This window comes from Kogia breviceps, chromosome 1 (assembly GCF_026419965.1).
Source record: "Kogia breviceps isolate mKogBre1 chromosome 1, mKogBre1 haplotype 1, whole genome shotgun sequence".
NCBI lineage: Eukaryota > Metazoa > Chordata > Mammalia > Artiodactyla > Physeteridae > Kogia > Kogia breviceps.
In genome coordinates, this window is record NC_081310.1 from 177,665,576 (window position 1) to 177,687,621 (window position 22,046).

Below are 22,046 nucleotides of genomic sequence, written 5' to 3' on the forward strand. Positions count from 1 at the left end.
TGTCTTTTTGAATTATGGTTTTCTCTGGGTATGTGCCCAGTAATGGGATTGCTGAGTCATACTAGTTTTAGTTTTTTATGGAACCTCCATACTGTTCTCCATAGTGGCTGTATCAATTTACATTCCCACCAACAAACAGGGCAAGAGGGTTCCCTTTTCTCCACACCCTCTCCAGCACTTATTGTTTGTAGATTTTCCGATGATGCCCATTCTAACTGGTGTGAGGTTATGATATCTCATTGTAGTTTTGATTTGCATTTCTCTAACAGTGATGTTGAGCAGCTTTTCATGTGCCTCTGAAAGCAAGACTTTCTTTTTGCGGGCCTCTCACTGTTGTGGCCTCTCCCTTTGCGGAGCACAGGCTCCGGACACGCAGGCTCAGCGGCCGTGGCTCACGGGCCCAGCCGCTCCGCGGCATGTGGGATCTGCCCAGACCGGGGCACGAACCCGTGTCCCCTGCATCGGCAGGCGAACTCTCAACCACTGCGCCATCAGGGAAGCCCAAAGCAAGACTTTCTTAAACACAGTGTGCACACCCCTGCTGCCCTAAAGGGAGAAGACTGAACTACGTTTGAAGTCAAATCCCAGCTCTGCCACTTACTGGCTAGGCGACCGCAGGGTTTGCTTCTCTAACGTGGGGGCATTATAAGCTCACTGGGTCATTATGAGTCTCCAGCAGGTAGAGGCTGTGGAAGAACAGCATGTGCTCTCAGGAAAAGGCTCTGAGGACTGCGTGTGGAGCCTGGACCTGCAGAGACCCCCAGGAGCACCTCATTCTCCAAGCTGTCTCCACCTCCCTTGGCTCTCCCCCTCGCCCTCCCCACACCACCCCCCATACTGCACCTGCACCCGTAGCACAGGTGCCCACGTGGCTGAAGACAAAACACACCGGATGACAGGCTTCATTCTAAATGGATCTCCACAAACCTCGAGTGGGTACCTGTGCTGGCAATCCCACCCATTTCATTGGTCCATTCACCCTTCCACGCGCGTTGTGACGTTTCCACTCGGCCCTCTCCTAAAAACACCAGGACCCTCTCCTGCCTCCTTGCTCTCCACTATGATTTTCCTTCTTACTCCGCTAAGAAAGAAACAATCAGTAGAGAGCTCTGCGTTCTCCTAGCGACCTACCTGTCCCCGCGGAGATGCGGCACGAGCTCCCATCTGGGCGCACCAGTCCCCGCCCCCAGGACGCCAGCCCCTCCCACCCACCCAAAGATTTTGCTCTGCCGCTGTCGCTTCTCTCTTCTGCATCTTATCTTCCCTTTTGTCGGTCGTCCCTGTGAGCCTACAAACAAGCCATAATATCTCTCATCTTAAAACAAACCCCTCCTTGACTCTACGGGGCGCCTCTTCCAGCTACCCTCCCATTTCCTGTTCCCCTTACAGCACAACTAACTCCCCGGAAGAGGTGACCACGCCCCACCCTCTCCACCATCCTCTCTGGACTCCACTTCCACCAACTTTCCTTGGCTTTGAAACCCGCTGGTTAAAATCACCAATGACCTCTGCTTTCCCGAAGCCGTTCTCGGCCCTCCCCTTACCCACCTCCGGGCAGTATTTGACACAGCTGAGGGCTCCCACCTTCTTGGAATGTTTCTCCTCTCACTTCCCGTGCTTTGTGTCCTCTCTTTGTATGCTCACTTCCTGGCTGGGCTGGGCGGCCCCAGGAATGTAAAGTCCATCCAGTGTGGACCACGCCCCATCCACGTTCATATCTGCCGTCCTGACCTCTGCCCTGAAATCCAATGCTTGTATCTGACTCCATTTGGAGGTTGAACAGGCTTCTCAAACCTGACCTTTCCGAAACTGAACTCTCCATTTTAACCCCTCCTAACCTGTTTCTCCTCCCCCGCATCTCCCTTTGTATACAGGCAGCTTCAGCCCAAAGCCCTGGAGTTGTCCTTGACTCTTCTCTTTGCCTCTTACCCCACATCTGACCCCTCAAAAATTCTCTCAACTTGACCTTTGCAGCCTGTGCTGAACCTGGCGCCTCTCACCACCCGTACTGTGACCACCGTCATTTCCCAGGACTGGCAGGAACCCCTCAAGTTCTCTCTGCGTCCTCTTACCGCATTCACCTGCTCAAACCTGTCAGGGCCTCCTCTCCCCCTTCCCCGCCTTCGGCCGGCCCGTCTCAGAAGAAAGTCAAATCCCTGACTTATCTGAGGCTTGACAAGATCAGCCCCTGACCCTCCTCCTGCCCCACTTCCCAACACCTCCCCTCACTCACTGTGTTCACCCACACAGAGCTTCTTGCCTTTGGGGAAACACTCTCCATCCCGGGCTTTGGACTTGCTGCTTCCAGTGCCTGGAACTCTCTGACTCAGCTAATCACACGGTCCCTTCAGGTCTCTGCTCTTCTGCTACATCCTCAGAGAGGCCTCCCAGGCCCCTCTACCTAAAATAGCACTGTCTTCTATCACTCACTGGCCCCTTGCTTGTCTTATTGTTCTTCACAGCACTTATTGCTTCCACTTCATTTTATCATTCATTTATGTGTTTGCTTATGCTCTTTTTCCAACTGGAAGTTTAGCTCCATGAACTTGGATTTTTGTCCATCTTGTTCATCATGTGTCACCTGTGCCAGACACAGTCTAAGCCCTTGCATTTTATTTTATGGATGGATCAATTGATGGATCACTGGTGAATGGATGGGTGGATGGATGGATAGATGGGTGGATGGATGGATGACAGATGGGTGGATGGATGGATAGATGGGTGGATGGATGGATAGATGGGTGGATGGATGGAGGAATATCCACAGTCACACAGTACAGCACCCAGAGGGTAAAACACAAAACACACCAACATCTCTTGCATCTGAATACAACTTTTATTTTTTCCCTAAAGCGCACTCGTATTTGTACTTCCAGATATCTCTGGGGAGGTAAGAGTAGACGTTTCCACTCCCAATTTTCAGGCTCTTGGAGGAGACAAATGGATAACACGTAATCCAAAGGCTGTATGAACCCTCCGGCTTCCTTGGGTGGCATGTGCAGATACCCTTCCCTTCTCCTCAGATGTCTGCAGGGGAAATCTCCGTAGCCCAAGGATGCCAGAAGATTCCTCTGGTCTTGGCTGGGCTGGGAAGGCAGCAGCAAGGTTGGTAAGGCTGATTCTGGTGGATGGGGAGGACCCTTTGCAGAAGCTGGAGATCAGAGAATGTCTTGTCTTATCAGGCGAAGCTTAAAAAAGGACACAGGGCACGGGAGGTGGGTGACTTTGACCTCTGGGGCCCTCTCTCCCTTCCCTCGCTGCAGCAAGGTGACTGGTCATCCCTATGTGTCCTGACCCCTATACCTCTGTCATCATCCTTCCCTGCAGGATACATTGTCCTTTTGAGCTCACAACTCCCCCAAATGTTGTTGTTTTTAAAGTTTTAGTGTGCCCAGGGGACATGTAGTAGCATCTGCCCTGCTTCGGAGTTGGCTGTGTCCACACCTTGTCCATCCAACCTCCCAACCTGGGCGTTTCTTAAGGCCAAGGTCAGGTCTGAGGCACCCACATGGAGCATTAGCTGTGTGGCCAGATGCTGTGTGTTTGCTTCCTGAGGATGGCCAGACCATGGGGGCAGGGGTGGCCTTTGAGCAGGCCAGGCCCAGGATCAGGGCAGCCAGAGGCAGGTGAACATGAACTGACCTTGAATGAGGACTTGCATTATCTGGCTTAATCCTCTCAACAGCCCTGCAAGGGGAATGCTAATCTCACCCTCACTTCACAGATGGGGAAACTGAGGCTCTGACCACACTGCCAGGATGTGGTGGAGCCTGGATTCCCTCCAGACCTGTCTGACTCCAATGCTCCTGCTCTCTCCACTAGGGTGGGTCTCTATGGTTCACGTAAACCTTTCTGGAACAACGCAGGGGTCACTAACTGGAGGCAAGGAAGGACCAAAGCGTCGCAAGGTGCTGGTCAATGCAGGTTGCCTCACATTCCAGGGCATGGCCACCAGGGGGCACTCTTGTAATAGTGCCGGTTCCCCTCCCTGCCCCACCCCAGGGTCTAGGGGGTTAGGAGCAGGGAGGGCAGGATCAGCCTCCCAGAAGAGCTAACCTAGGCTTCAGGCCCACTTAGGGAGAAGACAGTTTTGAACCTTAGGTTGCCGAATCATTTCAGAGGCACCCAAACCTCTGTTTCCTCCGCGCTACTCCTCCTGCCAGATCCCTACCCCCAAGCATCCCCACGTGGGCGCACCGAGGTGTCTGAAGCCCCTCCATTCTGGCCTTGTCTCAGCCTACAGTGCGGTCTCCAGCAGGCTCCTGTGGAAGGAATGTGCCAGTAAAGGGGTGTTCTAGGGCCCCCTCTGCTACCTAAGGAAGCAAACCCTAGGTTGGGGCCAGAGGCGATCCTGGAGTGGGGCTGTGAGGGAGCCTGGAGCAGGAGGGGAAGGGACGCCTGAGGAGGGTATCCGGGGGGCAGCTGCAGATGGTCAGAGCCAGGCGGGATGGGGGGACCTCAGCCATGGGGCTGAGGGTCATCTGGGGACACAGGGCTGCCTGATTCTGCTCACAAAGGCATCTACGCATCAGGGCTGTCAGAACTGCCCAGGTGGGCTACCTTGGACTTACCTGTGGAGAGGCTGTAACAGGGTCAACCCCACAGGCAGAGGCCAGTGTCAAAGGTCAGCCAGACATCTTGGGCTTTGCTGGGGCCAGTTGGGGGAGTAGGGTATTTCCAGGGCCTGGGACTCCAGAGCTCAGCCACCAGCTCCCCTTTTTGCCAAGTTCAGATCCTGGTGAGAGCCCCTCACTGCCCAGCCCCTTTCCACCTCCCACCAGACACCTAAGCTCGGGTCCTACGGAGCAGCAGATGGAGGGGAGAGGGAAGCCACTGAAGGCGGAGCTCATGGCGGACGTGTAGGCACCCGTGGAGGGGAAGACCAGCCAGTCGCCCACGTCCCGCTAGGGCAGCTGCACCTCCTTCAAGAACAGCTTGTCAAAGGCATTGCACGTGGGGCTGTAGAGGGTGCAAGAGAAGAGGGGCAGCTTGGGGCCGAGGTCCTGCAGGGACGTGGTGGCGTGGGGCCGGATCAGAGAAGGAAGACGCCCCCCCTTCACTCCCCAGCTGCAGGGCATGCCCCCAGGGCACTAGAGGGAAGGTACCAGCAAGGACTCTGTCATTCACCCACTCTGACCAATTCCTGAGTGGTCCCTCTGTGCCAGGCACTGTTCTTGACCCTGCCCTCATGGAGCTTATGCTCTAGAGACATACTCCTGCCCTGCCAATCCACAAGTGCAGACACAGATGGGACGTCAAGTTTTCCCATTTATAAAGTGGGAAGATTTTATTTACTAATCACTCAAAATACCGGGCCTCAAACCTGGCTGCACTGCAAATGCCTGAGGATTGTGTCAGGGTCCCAACCCATGAGAAGTTCCAATATCAATGGTCTGTGGCATGGTCTGGGCGTAGGGGTGTTTTAAAGTTTCCCAGATGATTCTAATGTGAAGCAAAGTTTGAGAATCTCTACTTCCTAAGTCTCCTGCATCTCCAAGATTCAAGGACTCTGGAACCACAAACATAGCGACACAGAGACATGCACAGGGAAACACAAACCACCAAACAGCTGCACACACACCCCTCCACAGACCCATGGACCTGGACACCCAACTTCCTGCACAGGTGTAAATCGACAGGCCCACACAGAGAAATGCACACACGCAGAAGTGCACCTGCCGATACACATAGACACACGTACACATCCTGGTACATGCACGAGGTGTGACAATCTGTCAAGCCACCGATAATCTGAGATCTTTCGCCTCTCCCCTGGCAGCAGGGAGCCCTGCCCAAAGAGGGATGGACTAGGGAGTCTCCGAGTCTGGGAGGTGCCAGAGCCACAAAAAGTTTTCTTTACCTTCACCACAATGGGCATCCTGGATTCAGTCTCCCTGGGAAAATGCAGAATGTGCCATAGTGGCCGTTGTTGAGATAGAACAGCAGCTTCCAGTAGCCTCCTGAGAGCGGGCAGATGGCAGGACCGAGTTGTGCTCAGCCAGGTCTCACCGCTGACCCTCAACCCCAAGCCCAGCACCCTGGGGGGAGGCCTGACCCCCTGACCAGCGCTGGATAACCCCTGCTCCGTGCTCCAGGAGTCTCCTCTGAACCCGTGCACGGTTGGGGCCTGTCCTCTGCTCCCTGCATAGGAGTGTTGCCCCTCCTCCTCCTCTCCTCATGAGAATAATCTAACTAACATACCATGAGACACAGCCCAGGCATTGTTCTAAGCTCTCTACATGTATTAAGCTATTTAACTTGTAACTACACTCTGAGTAGGTACAATGAGCCCTGGTTTACAGTTGAGAAAACTGAGTCTCGTAGAAGGCACACAGGAGATTGTGGCACGTCTGGGATTTGTCCCTAGGTCGCGGGTCTCAGGTACTCTGCCCTCACCTTAGACCAGGTTCCCCGAGCCCCTGCTGCATGAGTCAAAACTGGGGGCAAATGGCCTCATCGTGACATAATTCCATCATGGTTGCTCCTCAGTGATGTGCTAATTTGTCAGTTTCCTTCCTCAAAGGGGTGCCTGTATAAACCACATTTTCTTGATGCTCTGGCATCTGGGGCCTTGCTGACCATGGAGAGACTTCTCCTCCCCGGGCTGGTTAATTCCTAGAGATAGCAAACGACTGCCTTACAAGAGCGCCTTTCCTGGGCAAGCCAACCAATCCAGCGTCCATACCGCAAACCGCCTGCTAGACGGAGCTCCCAGAACTTGAGGCACTACCTCTGGCCTAGTGGCCCCAGGGCAGTCCTTACCCCCACAATCCGCTGAAATTGCTCAAACTAGCCAGTCCCACACCTGCCGATCCAGCTGACCCTGCCTCGCCCACTCCTATCCTTGAAAACCACAGTAGAGGCTCTGGCCTGGCTTTCTTTCCCCTTTGTCACTTCTGCCTGCTGTACCGCTCCGGTCCTTCCCCTTGTGGCCCCGTGTGGCCTGCCATGCCTCTGGTTTCTCCAGAGGAAACCTGTGAGTAATAACCTCTCCTTCATGACAGTTATTTCCATGTCTTACATAACCTGATTAGAACAAAAACAGTGCCCAACTCTGACAAGCACAGGGTCACCTCCCTCCATCTAAACATTCTGCCTCTATTGATGTTACGGAAGTAAGCGTGTGGCAGCTTTCTCGCCAGCTCCATCATACTCCTGATGCATATTGAGCTGGTGGTCACCTATGACCCCCCAGATCCTTTGGACAGGACCTACCACCAAGCTGGTTTCTTCACAACCACTCTTCATCTGTTCTTAGAACATTGCTTTCTTGAATCTAAACTCAGGATTTTGCACTGATTTCTTTTAACATTTGGAGCATTTCATAACATTTGGGCATTTATATGCCCAGATCTTTCTGAATATTGGTTTTTCTGCCCCCTCCCCGGTGTACTTCCCGCCATCCCCTCCCTGCTTTCTTAGCTGCCGTCACTGAGCCCATCTCCTTGTAGCCACAGCCCCAGTTGTTCCTAAACTAGTTGGTCACGAGAGGTAGTCAAGACATCCCTAAGGTCAAGAGCCCAACTCCGCTTGGCATGTAGTACAAATCCAAGTGCACCAGTATTTGAATCAGACAGACCCAGGTCCAGCTGCACCACTGGCTAGCTGTGCTGCCTCAGACAAGTTACTTCCTCTCTCTGAGCCTCACTCTTTCTACTTATAAAATGGGAATGCCCCCAAATTATTTCACAGGGTTGTGGAGCAGAAATGAGAGAAAATATGTATTTCACACATAACAGATACTTAATAATTTGCATCTCTTGTTATTGTGGCAATAAAAATAACAGGCCCCTAGGGACTTCCCTGGTGGATCAGTGGTTAAGACTCCGTGCTTCCACTGCAGGGGGCACGGGTTCAATCCCTGATCCGGTAACTAAGATCCCACATGCCATGTGGGTCGGCCAAAACATACACACACACACACACACACACACACACACACACACACACACACACACACAAATTATCCCTTACCATAATAAAGATATAAATTTTAAAAAATATAAGCCCTTAATACTTAGGACTTTTGTTAAATGATGGCTTGAAATCATATGCTTCCTATCACAATAATCTTTAATGAGACATTTTGTGAAGAAATGACAATCAACTGACACAAGTGCCTTAGAGATTACAAAGCTGTGAGCCAATCATTTGTCAAAAAGGAAAAGGGAGGAGACTAAAGCAGGTTATAAATATTTACATGTCAGTTATCATAAAGCCACAGAGAATAAAAGCACTAAGCCAGCGGGAGACATCTATTCTCCATCTCATCATGAAATGGAGTTTCTGGTTAGCTCACTGTGAGAAAAGCAAACCCACCCCACTCCTGCTGCAAAAATAACAATCAAAAAACTCTCCTGTGGTGGTTAACCTCAATTGTCAAAGGTTTGCCATTACCCTATAGATGTCACCCTTCACCTTCAGGCCATGACAACAATGATAGTGTCTTCTTACATTTGTTGTAAGAATTTGTATTTACTCACTATATTTTTGGTATAAGCATTTGCCCCTGTTAGAAAATGCCTGCTGGATGAATTTAAGGTGCACACCAGCACGATGGCGTCTGTGAACCTCATGGACTGTATTTTGTAACTTTACCCCCATAAACACAATATAAATCCATTGGCTACTTAGGAATAATGAAGACCCTTTGTCTTGGTTCTCACCTCCCAGTCTATTTCAGAACAACAAAATAGGGATACTAACAGGTTCATTCCTAGACCCAATTTGAAGCTTGTTTCCTGCTAATTAGCCGCCCAGGGTTGGAGCCCAGACTCCCTGCCCATCCTCTCCCCTGAGGGCCAGGGAAAGCCTGGATGGTGCCCTGCCCACCCACCGGGCTCCAGCACAGCCTTCCTGGCAATGATGTTGACAGCGATCATGCAGACAGATGCTGCGTAGAAGCGGCCGGGCTCTGCGATGACCTCGACGCCTGTCCCCTAGGGAAAGTCCTGGGCCAGGGCATTGTTGACCACTCCCACCATCTGCAGGGGTAGACCCAGAGCCTAATGTGACCAGTCCCTCTGTGGGAGCTTTACCTGCATCGACAGCTGTGTGGGAGCTGTGTGCCATTTTACTAGGGAGGAAACAGGTAGAAACTGTCGCCCAGAGTGGGGAAGTAACTTGTTCAAGGGCACATAGCACATAGCACCCTGAGATGTCTGAATTTGGAACCATTTAAATTAATACACAGTCAGTGAAGATGACATGTTCCCTGGGTCTCAGGGATAGCAAACTTCAACCTGACTGTAGCTTAACCGGGGACAGCAACTAACATGTCTAAAGAAAGACACGGAGCCAGATATGCACGTGCTCATATATGCACACAGGCTGTGTAAGTATAGTCAGACAAATCCCAGCCACATACACGCATACGACTCACAGTTCCACGAGCTCCCCATACACAAACACACACACTCTGTCCCCTAAACCCACGCTGGGACACCTGGCTTCCTCTCATCCTCCCCTCTCACCTCCTCAAGCTTAGAGTCAGAGCCCTCCTCTCCAGGGAAGCCCCCTCCGATGTCCAGGAGACTCATGTCATGCCTGACCCCGCGGCCCATCTCGAACACGCGCCGGCAGTTGGTGATGGCCTGCGTGAAGCTATGGGGTTCCTGGCATCTTGAGCCCTCGTGGAAGCGAAACACATGTCGAGTGACACGTAGAGAAGCACATGTGAAAAAGCAAGGGTCAGTAAGAAGAGAGACAGGGTCAGAAACACCGACACATGGTCATCCTTGAGTTGAGGCACTCACGGCTGGGTGGTGGTCACCTCTCTTAGCAGGCCCCTCCCAGTGCCTCATTGCAGGGGCTCCCTTTCTCTTCCACCTTGGAAGGAGTGTGCTCAGAACCCCGAATCCCCATGCAGGAGGGCAGGGCGGGCTGAGGAACCAATCAGGGCTGGGTCTGGTGAGGCCAGCGCAAAAGTCCAGGGGGCGACACGACACTAAGGAATCAAGATAAAGAACATTTAATGCGATCGTTGTAAAGAGCAGCATCGATTCAGAAACATCGCTAATGAATAAAACATTAAAAATGTAAATAGGGACTTCCCTGGTGGTCCAGTGGGTAAGACTCTGTGCTCCCAAAGCAGGGGGCCCGGGTTTGATCCCTGGTCGGGGAACTAGATCCTGCATGCATGCTGCAACGAAGAAGCCCGCATGCCACAACAAAGACCCGGTGTAGACAAAAATAAATACGTACATACATACATACATATTAAATAAATAAATAATGTAAATAAAGACAAGATTGGTAATAGTAATTGAACCCTGAAGCAAGAGGAAAAATCAGAAATGCCAATCCTGTCTTTAGATAAAATTTTGATATTTTCCTCATTATGAATTTTTTTTGCATTATTTTTTATTTTTTCAAATAGTGTATTAAAATGTTATTTATCTAGAGTACTAAGTGTTTTTTTTCTCACGCACTCACTGTATTTTATTTTTACAAGAGACAAATAAACTGATACCAAGCATTGTAAATGGATGACCACAACAAAAGCAACCATTGCAATTACCAAACACGAAACACACTCATACTATGTCATAATATTGACATTCAGTCCAGTAATCCTCCACTGTAACAGCACCTTTACTTTGCAGTGAAAATTGATTTCTATATTTTTTGCCACTGAGTCCTTGTGGGATTTTTTTTTTTTAATTCAAACAGAAAGTCACAAAAATTATAATCATCCTCATCAGTTCACTTAGTCCCGTGTTGTTTTCTTTTTTTGTTTTTTGTTTTTGTTTTTTTTTGCGGTACGCGGGCCTCTCACTGTTGTGGCCTCTCCCGTTGCAGAGCACAGGCTCCAGACGCGCAGGCTCAGCAGCCATGGCTCACGGGCCCAGCCGCTCCGCGGCATGTGGGATCTTCCCGGACCGGGGCACGAACCCGTGTCCCCCGCATCGGCAGGCGGACTCTCAACCACTGTGCCACCAGGGAAGCCCCCCATGTTGTTTTTTTTCTATCTTGATCTTTTGTTAGCACTTTTATGAATTCATCAGTTTTCCATTAGAGTTTTGAAAATGCTTATTCATTAATATCGCCTTAAATTTTGCACCCAGGGCCTGTGCCTCCTTTGCTCCACCCTAATCCCAGATAAAATCCAGGTTCTTCGCTGAGGACAGGTGGAGCATCACGAGGTCCAAAGGGGCCTCAGCTGACCGGAGGGTGTCCAATAAGCCAAAGGCTGGAGATCGACAGTGGAAACCAGGACTCCTGCCTCCCAGTCAGGGAAAGTCAGTGCGCTCACCCGGTTCCAACCACCGCCAACCCCAGGTCTCTGGCAGACTCCAGCATATATTCACACACCTCCAGGCTGGCCCCAAACTTGGCACTCAGGGGCAAGATGCTTTCACTGTCCTGGGCCCACAACGGGAGGAGCAGCCTGGGAGAGGGATGCAAAGGATGCCAGAGGTTCTTAGGCACATGAGTCCAGAGGCCCCCGACCCAACCTCCCTCCAGCTTCCCACCCACCCACATGCTGGAAATGGCCACAGGAAAAAAAAAAAAAAAACATCTGCAGACAATGCTTGTCTGCGGAAACTCACTTCCACCTTCCAAAAGGTCATGTAAGTGTCTCCAGTTGGCTGAAGCTAAGTCACACACAGAACTCTAGCTCTAAGTGAAAGGGCATCTGGGAAGTGTGTTTTCAGCTTTCTAGTTCCTGCACTAAGGCAGGTCCAGAGAGGAGAGGTGAATGGATATTGAGTGACAATCCATTGTATTCATCACCATGTGTTTGCACGTGTGTGCCTTGTATGCATGCAGGCATGCATGCATGTGTGTGATGGGGCACAGTAGGAGGAGGAACAGGCCATGTAGACCAGAGAGAAGGAGGCATTCTCAAAAAGACCATCACAGACATTTCCTCTGTGAGGACCCGGACCAGAGCTCCTGAGGGCCTTTCAGCCGAGGTAGGAGAACAGGCTTTAACTGTCCAATGGTTTAGTCCTACTTCCTTATTTTACTAATGGGAAAAGCAAAGCCAAAGGAGTTCTGTCCTCGCCTAAGGCCACACTGCAAGTCGAGACATTGGCCTAAACCCAGCCAGGTCCCTGGGGGTTAAGGTCTGTGTTTTCCACTTGAGGTGCGACCAGGTTCCCAGGGAGGATCACCTGAGGGATCCTCCTGCCCTGGGTACCCAGCCACGAGGATGCCTGGCTGCACAGCCCTCCCCCTGCTCAGCAGGATTCGTTTCTGGTCTTTCCGGGGCACGCTTCAATGTACTTCAATAACAGTAAACATTTACAGACGCCTCCTCTGAGCCAGGCAGTGTGGCAGGTCGCGGTGGGAGCTGGATGGACACATAGGTTGCGATTCTTCCCTAGCCTTGTGGGCGAGTCGGGTGAATAATCTCGACAGAGTCAGGAGGCCAAAGGGAGGGAGGGGGCACTGAGGGGGCAGCCTAACTGTTGTCAATAAGGAAACTGAGACTCAGAGAGGATCCCTGACCTGACCAAGGTCACACAGCCCGTAAGTGGCTGAGCCCAGAATTTGAACTCAATATTATTATTTTGTTAATCTGAAACAATAAAATAGTCAGTTATTTTACCAGCAAAATGGGTTTATTGGGAAGCAGCAAAGAATTGCAACTATGGTAAACCACGGGCAAGTCAGGTAAAGGGAAGGAGAGGAAACTTATAGAGAAGGGGAAGTTGGGAGGGGCTGTTATAAACAAAAAGTCCATTGGAGGAAACTGGGAGTTCAAAGAATAGTGGCTTTTCATTGGCTGAGTTGTGTCGGTCTCTCATTGGCCCAGCTGTTTTCAGTGGAGGAGAAAATCTTTCTTCCTCCTGCTGCAGGTAGTAAAGTAGTTCATTTCCTGCTGGAGAGGCAAGGTATGTCTCTTCCCAATGGGAATCGGTATTGATGGAGTGATACCCTTATGAGAGCTCCCCATTTTGGCTTCCGACTCCATTTTAGTGAGGTTTCCCTTCTTTCATTAATTTTCACAATTGAATCGAACCCTGTGATTTTAGAATATAGGAGGCAGGTAGCAGAGAGTGTGGACTTAGATGTCACCTAGACCTGTGTCCAAATCCTAGACTCAGCCCCTTACCAGCTGTGTGTGGTGGGTGAGTTATAAACCTCTCCTTGCCTTGGTTTTCTCATACATAAAATGAGGCCATGAATATTTCTTCCTTGTGGAAAAGGTGGGAAGGTTAGGTGAGATAAAGCACGAAAACGGCTGAGCCCGTGCACGTAGGAAATCCTCAATAAGTGCTAGCTCTGTTTATTCTAAGTCAACCTACCGGCTCCAGGCTGCTCAAGCTATAAGTGTGCATAGAGGCAAGGTGGCTCTTCTTGGATCTTCTAAGATGCAGAAGTCATGTCTCTTTTCCAGGCTGACCTTGTATGTAATAAGAATTTAATGGTTACCAGGGGCTGGGGGTGGGGAGGTATTGGTCAAAGGGTACAAACTCCCAGTTATAAGATTAGCAAGTTTGAGGATCTAATACACAGCTTGGTAATTATAGCTAATAATACTGTATCATATCCTTGAATGTTACTAAGAGAGTAGATCTTAAGTGTTCTCACCATAAAAAAGAAATGATAACTATGTGATGGGATGCAGGTGGTAGCTAATACTATCGTGGTAATCATTTTACAATTTATAAATGTGTCAAATCGACACATGCACCTTGAACCGACACAATGTTATGTGTCAATTATATCTCAGTGAAGCTGGAAAAATAAAATAAAACTTAACCTTGCCAAAAAGAGGTCTGACCTTTGCTCTCACCTTCTGGAGGGTGATCTTTGTTTGCCTGGTGTGGGGGGGGGGGGTCTGGGACTAGCCAGATAGTGACAATGTGATTTTTCTTAAAAATATGTTTCTTCTTATAAAATCAACATCCTAATAACTTGGCTAAGCGGGTGCAGCTGGACTGCAGCTGGTGGCACGGAGCCAGCTGCACCCCACGTTTGTTGGACCAGCTGCAAAGGCCTCTGGGCCACTGGCCCAACCAGCCAAAGGCTAAGAGACGGCAGTTTTAATGTCACACGTTGGAAAAGTGCCATCTTGACCACACTTTCTGGCAGCATTCGATATTCTCAGAGGGGGGCCTAAAATTTTGTAGGCAAGCCCCACGGATGGGTGATGCTGTTGAAGTGGGTGAAGCCGTTGATGGCATTCAGGAAAAAGAGGAAGGAGGCCGTGAACTTGTTCCAGAACATCAGGGTGAGGCCAATGAGTGTGACCTGGTTCCTGAGAAGGATCAGGAAGCTCAGGAGGCCACCGAAGGAGAAGATGAAGGAGACACGGAAGAGGGTGGAGCCCATGGCCCACTCATGCCATGAATGGGGGTCCTCACACACCTGGGACACCATGAGGAGCTCCAGGACCAAGACGGCAACCCCCACAGCCAAGGTGGCCACGCTGTGGGCCACAGCCACGCCTGAGGCCAGCCTGGGCACGTGGGCCTGACTCAGGTCTTGGAGACAGTGCAGCCCAGTCTGGTTGGAGGTGGTGCAGAAGCGCCACAGCCGGAAGAGGCAGTTGTCGGCCAGGAGCCAGCGGTCATCACAGATGGAGATGGAGAGGAGAGGACCACAGACAGAGGGGCACACAAGAGGATGAGGGCCCGGATGAAGGATTCAAAGAAGGGCCGGTGGGGCCTCCTTTAGGCCAGAAGCCTCTGGGTTTGCAGGCAAAGCCTGCAAGGACCATCCATTCGGGAGATGAGGAGGCGAGCTGGTGGGCGGCATCCACTAAAGGAAGCTCACCCACAGGGCAGTGGTCCTGCCAGGGTGCTGACTTCCCTCTGCAGAGCCTCACGCCTGAGGAGAGGGGTGGGAAGGGGTCAGTTCTCAAACAAACACCTTGCACCACTCTGCACGCTACCGAGGGCTGTCATCCTGTGCGGGGGCTTGGCCGTGTGCTCCTGCCCGGCTCCCTCACACCACTCTGCTCAGTAACAATGTGATTTAGGATGGGGGCTGGCCTGGGCTTCCCTGGTGGCGCAGTGGTTGAGAGTCCGCCTGCCGATGCAGGGGACACGGGTTCGTGCCCCGGTCCGGGAAGATCCCACATACCGTGGAACGACTAGGCCCGTGAGCCATGGCCGCTGAGCCTGAGCATCCGGAGCCTGTGCTCCGCGACGGGAGAGGCCACGGCAGTGAGAGGCCCGTGTACCGCAAAAAAAAAAAGAAGGATGGGGGCTGGCCATACCAGAAAGACCAACTGTATGACTTAGGATGTGGGCTTTGGGCCATACAGTATCCATTGACCAATCAGTCATCAATCAATCAATCAATCAATCATGCCTACTCAGTGGAGGCCCAATCAAAACTCTGAGTGCCGGAGGCTCAGGTGAGCTGCCCTTGTTGGCGGTGCTCTGTGCATATTGTTGTTCAATGGATGCAGGGAAATGAACACACCCTGACTTCACGTGGACAGGACAGTGGAAGCTCAGCAGCTGATGTGTCCCCAGACTCCACTCTATTCCTGTCTTCTCTTGGCTGATTTTACTCTGTCATTTCCCTGTAATAAACTGTAACTGTGAGTAGAATAGCTTTCACTGAGTTCTGTGAGTTCTTCTAGTGAATGATCAAACTTCAGGGCAGTTTTGGAAACCCCTGAACGTGCAATTGGTGTCAGAAGTGACGGTGGTCTTGTGGCCTGTGTTGTCTTTAAACTGTACAGTTGACTAAACTCTCACACACTGGCATGTTGAACAAATGAATAAGGGAGTGGGTTGTCCTGAATTGCTCATAGTCAACGTCAAACAACTACCCGAAGCCTCTGGGGTAGGGACTCTTATCACCCCTTTCACAGGCAAGGGAGCTGAGGCTCAGAGAGGTGAAGCAAGTGGAGGGGCCAGGATGGGAACCAAACCTTCTGGACTCCAGCTCAGTATCTGACCACCATAGGGTACCTCCCCCACCCCCCCACAAGGGCCCTTCCTCCCTTACACGCCAGGACCTCACCAGCCCAGGACCCTTTGGAAAGCAGAACAGAGAAGGGCTAAGACAGACCAAGCCTGCAGCCCCGGAGGCATTTCAGAGGAGGGTGGGCAGGTCTCAGGCCTTCCCAGTGCCCTGTCCACAGCCTACCTGGCCCTGCATCAGGCTGCAACTCAGATGTCTTCATGGTCAGGCAGGTCACTGAAAAGATGAAGCAGCAGGGGGATGCTGAGGAGGAGCAGGGGAAGCTGAGGTAGACAGAAGGTGTGCTCCAGAGCAAGGCACCATAATCTTTTTTTTAAATGTTTTAGCGTTAGTCCCTTAGTCGTTTAAAAAAAATATATATTTATTTATTTATTTTTGGCTGTGTTGGGTCTTCGTTTCTGTGCAAGGGCTTTCTCTAGTTGCAGCAAGCGGGGTCCACTCTTCATCACGGTGCGCGGCACCTCTCACTATCGCGGCCTCTCTTGTTGCGGAGCACCGGCTCCAGACGCACAGACTCAGTAGTTGTGGCTCACGGGCCTAGTTACTCCGCGGCATGTGGGATCTTCCCAGACCAGGGCTCGAACCCGTGTCCCCTGCATTGGCAGGCAGATTCTCAACCACTGCGCCACCAGGGAAGCCCAGAGGCACCATAATCTTTGTTGAGGTTCTTGTTGTTTTAAACATAGAACAAGGGCCAAACCAGACATGCATTCCGGTCACCAGTCTGCAACCTCTGAACTCCATACCCTGAACCTCCCCACCTCCACCACTTGACCCCTCACCATGCTGCTCGAGCTCCTCAGCTCCTGGATGGTCCTGTCCTCTTACCGCAGAGCCGCTGCCATGCAGTTCTCTGCCGTGGGCAGACTTCCTCTGCTCTTTGAACCACCCAATTCCCACCTGTTTTGCTGGTCTCAGCTTCAAAGCCATCCCTCAGAATTTTCCTCTGACCCTGCACATTCAGTACCAGAACCCAGGCCTCTTGACCTCAGCCCAGGGCTCTGGCCCTTCCTACTCTGCTATAAACTCTCTGTCCCCTAGGCTTTCTCATGGCTACTCCAGAATCAACTAATACTCATTCAGATGATCAGTCAATCAACTAACCTTTCTCTTATTGAGCATTTTCTGTTTATCAGGCTCTGTTCTAGGCACCAGGGAAATGATAAACAACGAGAGTAGGTTCTCACCCTCATTGACCTTAGGGGAAGTCAGACAATACAGTGATCATCACACAAATAGATACATAATCACACACCATAATAAAGGCTATGTATGCAGAGAAGTGTAGAGTTTTTAAGAAAACTAAGAGAAATGGGAAGGCTGATTTAGACTGAGGATCAGAGAAGATTGGGGAGTCAAGGTCTCCATCTTTTTTTTCTCTTACGAATTTCTTTCTCTGTACACTAATAGACTTGCTATTGGCATTGAAGTTCCTCGCTCCAGGCTCAGTACACAGGAACTGTTCAATAAATGTTGGCTCCTGCTATAATTTTTCTCCCTACCTCCTGCCACCTGTCACTCACATCCTCCTCCAGAGAGGCAAAGGACAGGTGTCTCTGGAGGTAGAGGGAAGGCTAAGGTGACCTCGTCTTTTGGCCTAGACTTTTGTCTCAGTCCCCGAGGACTGATAGCCAGAAAAAGGAAGGAGGCACCCTTTCTTTGGCTCCTACGGTGAGCCGAGCATGGTGCCAGGCCCTTTACAGATGTGCTTTCACTGACCACGGCTACATCCCATAGGGTGGGTGCTAGTACAACCCCCATTCTGCAGATGGGGAAACTGAGACCCAGAGAGGTGAGGGTAGCTCATGGGCAAAACTGAGATAAGAACCTAGAGGATCTTGGCTCTGGAGTCCACGTTCTTCCTGCAGCTCAGCAAGCTGCCAGAATAAACATAGCGGCTGGTAGTAGGAAAGACAAAAGCAAACAAACAAAAAAACCACTGAAAACAATGTGGATGCCTGTTAACCGAGGATTCGTTAAATTAATGATAGAATATTCACTCAATAGAATCCTGTGCTGCTGCTTGAAAAAATGAAATAGATGAATGCTTTTCACACTCCTGTACTGTTTTTGGTGGGGAGGGGGTTGCCATAAATCAGCCTATATCTATAGCTATTTTAAAGGGGGTATCAAGCTCAATACACAGGTGTGCAAGAAACAGAATATCTGTTTGTTTTATTTTTACATTTTTTATTTTTTGGCTGCGTTGGGTCTTCGTTGCTGCACGTGGGCTTTCTCTAGTTGCAGCGAGCAGGAGCTACTCTTCGTTGCGGTGCACAGGCTTCTCATGGCGGCGGCCTCTCTTGTTGCGGAGCACGGGCTCTAGGTGCGTGGGCTTCAGTAGTTGTGGCACGCGGGCTCAGTAGTTGTGGCTCGCGGGCTCTAGAGCACAGTCTCAATAGTTGGGGCACACGGGCTGAATTGCTCCGCAGCATGTGGGATCCTCCTGGACCAGGGATCGAACCCATGTCCCTTGCCCTGGCAGGCGGATTCTTAACCACCGCACCACCAGGGAAGCCCTGTTCATTTGTTTTATATCAACTTTCTTTCTATGCAAAGCCCCTTCCAGCCAGGCTGGTGGGAGATTCAACCTCAGCCATTCTTCATTTTCCTCCCCAACACACACGACCCCTCCTGGATAGTGCAAAAGTCCTGGGGTTGCATGTAGCAGCAAGGCAGTGGGAGGAGCAAGAAAGATCTGATATGGGGGGGAGGTGGTGGGCAGCTCGGGCAGGGCAGGGAACTGTGCTTCCACACCTTGAGGTGTCACCTGCTTCCCGGGCTCCGCCTGGCTCCCCCAGCTCAGCAGGAACTGGTGCCGCCATCTTTGCTCATAGAACTCATAGCCCTGGGCCTCCTCTTCCAGTCATGGAGAACTTCTTTGGGGTCTGGGAAGAACCACCCCCATCCCTAATCAAGTTCCTTTGGGGCTCTCTCCTCTCCGTCCAGGAGGCGCCTCTGCTGCCCCCATCACCACCCCCTCCCCCACTGCCCAGAAGCTGCTCAACAAATTTGGACTTTTGGATACCAAAGGCAGAAGGGAAAATATATTTTACAGGTAACCTCTCTCTCCTGCTTCCCACTCTTCCTCAGACCTCCCCCAAGACAAGGAGGTCCAGAACCACCTTCTTCCATGTGTTCGGCAGAGGAGAGAAAATTTAATATCTCAGAAAACTGTCTTGTCCACTTTTTCACTCTTATCACTAAGGAAATTCCAAGGGTTTTAGGAGCTCTGTGCCAGAAACGGGCAAAAACCAGATATATATTTGATCACAGTATCACAAAGTATAATAGTGTCCATGGGAAAGAAGGAAAGAGTAAAGCAGAGGTGCCAAGTTAGTCAGATCATGGGAGCAGGGCTGAAGTCCAGGGCAGGGGCAGGAAAAAAAAAACAACCGTCTTGTCACAACTTCTCCTGCTACTAAACATGTATGTGTGTATATATAAACATATACAATATACAGTTATTTATAAATATACACATATATATGGGGGTGTTATACTGTTGCTAGCCCATAGTCCTGAGGAATGGAGGTTAAGTTTCTCCTGTTTATTATTTTTATTATCATTAAACATCTCACATGTTATATCATTTAGAAATGCATTCAGCTGCAAGGAACTTAATGCCCAACTAATAGGGGCTTAAATTTATTGGTGTTTGTTTTCCTCACATAACAGAAGTCTGGAGTCAGGTACAGTAGGGTTGATCCAGCAGCTCAAAAGTGCATCAAGGACTTAGACTCCTTTCATCTTTCTGTACCACAATCCTCACCATGTTAGTTTCTCATCCTCAGGCTCGTTGCCTCATTGTCCCAAGATAGCTGCTGTGGGTCCAGGCATCGTATTTGTGTTAAAATAGGAAAAGGGGAATGAGTAGTGCCTTGTAAAAGAAAATCGGAAACTCTTCTAGAATTGTTCCTTAGCATCCTCGCTTGGGTCTACTTAGCTAGAATGTTTTCAGGTACCCACTTCTAACTCTCAGGGAAGCTGCAAAGTGACAGTTGACTTTTCCCGCCTTTGTGACAGAGGCAGGAAAGGGAGAAGGGGCTTGGGAATATCTGCTGGTTAACCACAGTGTTTGTCTCATGAAAGCACCATGTTTTATGGTTTACAAAACAGCTACTATTGCCATTTTACAGAAGCTGCAATTGAGGCCCAGAGAGAGCAACTGAGTTGCCTAACTTCAGGTGACGAGATAGTGGTGAGATAGCCATGGAAACAGAACTGGAGCCGAGCCCAGAGCCCTTTCCAGCGCACCACACTGCCTGTTTCCCCATGTAATCTGCAGGTCTTGCACCCACTCTGCCCAGATACTTGTTCTACAACTTTGTCCAGAGTTGCTCCAGAGCGGGCTGGGCTGAGGCTGCTGGTGGTATCTCTGCAGGGACCACAGCCCAGGTGTTGGGAAGCAGGTGTCAGGCAGCAGGTGTCCAGGGACAGAGCACAGGTCTTCAGGGATGAGGGCAGCCGCTTCCCTATTAGCAGTCCAGCAGGGAAGCCCAGCCTGTCAGCGCTGGCAGACAAAAAGAGCTAGGGTCCTACAGCCTGTCCCACAGACTGGCCAAGGAAGGGAGGTGACAAAGGAGAGTGAGAGAGAAGAGAGGGGATAGAGAAGAGGATATGAAGGAAATGAGAAAGGAGGTGATGGAGGAAAGATGGGGGAGGGAGGATGTGTGGAAGCCATGATGCTGAACAGCAGGGGATGAGGGGGATACAGCAAGCAGGCTGAGTGGGCTTCCTAGCCCCTGGGTGGGCAGTGGGTCAGGCCTGACACCTGACGCCCCCATCGACCACCAGGTACAGGAGTGTGACCACTGTCTCGCCAGAGAGAACAGGGGCTGAGGAAACATGAAGGGAGAGCGCCCTGCCTGCGAGGATAAGACGTGGCTTCTCAGAGCCAAACTGGGACCTGAAACTCCTTAGCCAGCATTCAGGCTCTTCAGTCTGGTTCCGGCCTCCTTCCCTGCCAGGCCTGCCCCAGCCCAGACCCTGGCACAAATCATGCTCAGTACATGTTTGTTGAATGAATAATCGAAAAACTGTAGAGCAACAAGGATACAAAAGCAGGATAAAAGTGCCCACTTCTACAAACCTTTGAAAAGGGTTATCGGGAGCACAAAGTGGGCTTTTTCTCCCTAAAGTGAAATAAGGAAAGAAATGAAATCTCATGTGTTGCAGGGAGGAAGCTCAGGCCGCTCCGTGGAGAGGTCTCCTTCAGCTGAAAGCTACCAGGGGACAAAAGCATCCACAAGATCTGTCTCAAGTGAGAGAAGGCTTCCTCGGCCCCTGCCCAACTCCAGGCCCCTACCCACTCCACCCTGGGCCCTGGTACCTGCCTCTAGCTGCTGCACCCTCCACTTCATCCAGGAAAATCTTTCCAAAATAACCATCTGACCACGTCACTACTCTGCTCTAAACCCTCCAGGACACCCAATAGTCAGCTCACAACTTCACGGCTTCTCCCCTGCTCAGAAACCCTCCATGGCTCCCCTCTACCCTCAGGATAGTACCTGGTCTCCTCACCATGGCCCTCAAGGGCCTGTGTGACTCAGGCCCAGCCCAACTCTCCAAAGCTCACCACCTCCTGACCCCTACGTGCTCTCTGCACTGCAACCACTCTACATTTCTCATTGGTCCTCAAACACCCTGCTCTCCTCTTGCTCACATGCCGCGTCCTGTCCCTTGGGCGGTTTTGCTCCCCGTGATCTGGCCGACTCCCACTGTCCTGATAGGGGCTGCGGCAGGCACCTCCTTGGTGCACCCGTGCACCTGTGCTGCCCCCATGACCCTAAAGCTCCTTAGAAGTGGACTGCGTCTCTGGCCACTGCATCCCAGCCCCCAACAAACCCCAGTCACCTCAATTTCACAAGACCAGGCTCAGGAGGCCCCAGCCAGGAGCCTGTCCGTCCCCCACACATCGCTGTGCGCCTTCAGAAACGGGTAACCTGTTTCATCTGAGCCTCACAGCAGCCTGGGTGCACGTGGCATTTTTCCATCTGCTGAATGAGAAGCCAGGGCCCGGAGGGGAGGACTTGCCCGGAGCCCCACAGCAGCCCCATGGCTCTTGCAGTTCAGCGGATCCAGGCAGCTTGGCCGACTTTAGATCACACGCTCTTCCCCACCACACCCTGGGGCCAGAGCAGGGGCCAACG

The 22,046-nt window shown here is 51.2% G+C and overlaps 1 protein-coding gene and 2 pseudogenes across 3 annotated transcripts in view; all 3 read right to left on the reverse strand.

The window, feature by feature from the left end:
* The window catches only part of TINAGL1 (tubulointerstitial nephritis antigen like 1), a 496,849-nt gene that overhangs the window by 32,838 nt on the left and 441,965 nt on the right, over nt 1-22,046 (reverse strand). Inside the window, exon 1 of one of the 3 annotated variants that reach the window (XM_067013027.1) lies at nt 3,126-3,129. The exons of the other annotated variants lie outside the window; for them this stretch is intronic. The gene's annotated coding sequence lies outside the window, so the exon portion shown is untranslated. Of the gene's footprint in view, nt 1-3,125; nt 3,130-22,046 lie in introns of those variants that run through there. 3 annotated transcript variants of the gene reach the window in all.
* On the reverse strand, nt 4,238-14,025 carry LOC131767547 (antizyme inhibitor 2-like; annotated as a pseudogene).
* On the reverse strand, nt 14,071-14,678 carry LOC131741052 (voltage-dependent calcium channel gamma-like subunit pseudogene; annotated as a pseudogene).